This window comes from Cyprinodon variegatus, unplaced genomic scaffold, assembly GCF_000732505.1.
Source record: "Cyprinodon variegatus isolate N-32 unplaced genomic scaffold, C_variegatus-1.0 Scaffold225, whole genome shotgun sequence".
Lineage (NCBI taxonomy): Eukaryota > Metazoa > Chordata > Actinopteri > Cyprinodontiformes > Cyprinodontidae > Cyprinodon > Cyprinodon variegatus.
Genome location: NW_015150678.1, coordinates 129,500 through 132,354, shown reverse-complemented (window position 1 = coordinate 132,354; position 2,855 = coordinate 129,500). Strand labels below are relative to the sequence as shown.

Genomic DNA, 2,855 nt, shown 5'->3' with positions numbered 1-2,855 from the left:
AAGAGAAGAGAAGAGAAGAGAAGACTCTTGTGTTTGTAGGTAAGTTTTTCTCTAACACTATTTATCTTCATTGGTCTTGCATTGAATAAGTAGCATCATCTCCAGGTAGACAGTGGTTTCCAACTGATACACAGAGCATGCATGCCAATCAAAACTCATACAGAATTACCCCTTAGGACCTTGACTTCTAAAACAAAGAGCTAAAGCTTCATATTTGTAAAAAAGAGTCACAGTCTTGTATTTTTTCTGAAAGTTTTTAAAATTATTTAATGATTTAAAACTTGTATATCAGGTATGGCTGCCAGCATAAAGGTTTATTTTAAAACCCAGGACATTTTTCTCTGTTCTCACTCATTGAAAAGGAGGTGTCATTTGATGATGGTTGGGAAAATAAAGAGAGAGAAAGAAAAACAACAGCTGTCTGAGGCAGTAAACCAATAAATGGAAGAAGAAGAAAGATAAAGACATTGAGATGAGTAAAAATGACTGAAAGTTAGTAATAAATTTATGTTAGTCTATGTTAGGTTAACATATTAGACTGATGTCCTCCTTTCTAGAGCCGCTCCTGGATTTATTAATAAAATACTGCTTTCAGGGTATAAAACTATTCCTGCTTTAACTTTGATATTTTATTTTAAGCCCAAACCTATAGGTTTAAAGGTTCCTGCTCCGTTGTTACATCTGACTCTGCATTAAAAGTAAATTGAAAATTCTAAAACTATATTTAATCAGCTTTAAATTGGTTTGACTATTGAAACACATGTATTTAACAAAAATGTGTTTTGTCTTGATTTAAACCATCTCCGATTAACAGAGAAAAATGCTAATAGTGTTTTCCCCTGCCTCCCCTATTAATAAGTATTTACAACAGATCGTGACAGGATGAGTTGTTTCCACGTAAATCATTTATTTAACCAATAAAAAAATAAAAATGAGATTATATATGCAGCATCCAGTTAGTAACCGACATCTAACATGGATAATATTTGAAAATAAAATGCTTGATTCCAGTTTCTTAGAAATTCATATTGTTACCTTCAGCTGCCACAGTATACATGTCAGATTAAATAATTCTACTTATACTTCAGCGATAGTATCAAGGTTTTAATTACTATTGTATCTCTTATATCCGTTGGTTGTGCTGTTCTTTTTACATCTCTTTGCAGGTGATGAAGCAGATTGAAGACGTTTTATTGGTCTCTCATTTTATCTCCTCTTTCTTTCATCTTTTCTCCTTTTTTTGTTTTTCCTTTCCTGTTCTTCTTACATTGCAGTGTCCATATAACCCATAATACTCCCTGCATAATTATAATAAAGCAATTTATATGCATAAATTAAGCGGAACACTATGGCGATAGCCGTACTGCTCCACTTGTGAAAACAAAATCTGTTGGGCTCTTTTTGGCATCAAGACAATTTTTCTTATGACCACATCACCAGACAGGACACTGCTGGGGAAAAAAAAAAAAATTTTTTATTTCTGGTTTGATTGCTTTATTTTAAAATCTCCTTTAAACAAAATGAATGTCATTTAGCAGCAATGATGGAGAGAAAGACCAGAAAGCATCAGGAAGAGACAGGGGAAGGTTACAGATTGGTCTAATGTTAGGTAAAATATCATTAATATTTAAAACGAATTAGCAAGATTTATAATTTATTTACTACTATTACATTACTTGTTTGACTATGTGAGTTAACCAATAATTTCTGACCTTTTGTTTCTGTGGATAGGTGACTTTTATAAGGATAACGAGTTCAAAAAGGTGCCATTATGGATGGAGGACAGAAGAGCTGAGTTTCCATTACAAATGTACACAAAACTTTGTCAATATTCTGCTAGTTTTAAACATTCAAAGTCAAATGACAAATAAAATAAACATTTCAAGTGATTATGTTTGTTCAAGTGAAAATAACCCTGAAAATACCCTGGCAACAGTGGATGTCTTTTTTTTTTTATATATATATTTTTATTTTAGAAATTCAAAATACAATTCCAAAACAGAAAAAGGACAATTGAACATATGCCATCAATAACATCTTTCTAAGTAGTCAGTGGCTGACTAAATACTTTCCCCCCCACGGTATATACCACAAGACAACAACCACAACTATATCTATGCACATTTTATGAGATATTTAGCAGACAAACTGGCATATTAGTTTATTTAAATTTTTTCCATGATGTTTCACACATCATGGAAAAACAAATGTTTTTTACATTTAAAATCAGAATATAATTGGTAACAAAATGCAAAGGGAAAAAGACAGCCTCTTAATATCCACCTCATTTCTGGGAAATTCGCCTATTTTGCATACCCAAATGGAAAAGCAAATAACAAAGGAACTGTAAGCCCAAATTACATTTGTGATACGTTATTGGAAAGCTTACATCCTCTAGTTTCTGAATATATACATGAAAATTGGGTGAGTAAAACACCCAAGCTGCATCAGTTCAAACGTGACTCAAAGTTGCCTTTTTTTGTTCTCGAAAACGATAAGTCCAGGCGCGCTGGAAGCTGTTTCAAGCGAGGGGGGCTGATGGCTGGGTTGGAAAACATATGACATCATTATGTTGAGGGCTGTGGCTGATGTTTTTAACATAATATTGTAGGCCTACATTTATCGCCAAAAACTGCCATTTAAAATGCATCAGAACAAAGCATGAACATTTTAAACTTTATTTCTTCTCTTTTAATCATTCAAAACAAACAACAGCTCCCAATCAACAGGATCAGGAATACTTGAATGAAACATGGCCTAAATATAGCCTAAACTGAGCATTGAACGTCTTGAAAGTCCATTCGACTATAGATATGGGGAATGATTTCATATCTGAAACAAAAAACACACACAAA

The 2,855-nt window shown here is 32.9% G+C and overlaps 1 long non-coding RNA gene across 1 annotated transcript in view; it reads left to right on the top strand.

Annotated features, from left to right (window-relative positions):
* LOC107088649 overlaps positions 1-2,855 on the top strand; it is an 8,109-nt gene continuing 5,254 nt past the window's right edge. Inside the window, exon 1 of the long non-coding RNA XR_001481386.1 lies at positions 1-39. This is a non-coding gene — a long non-coding RNA (uncharacterized LOC107088649). The remainder of the gene's footprint in view (positions 40-2,855) is intronic.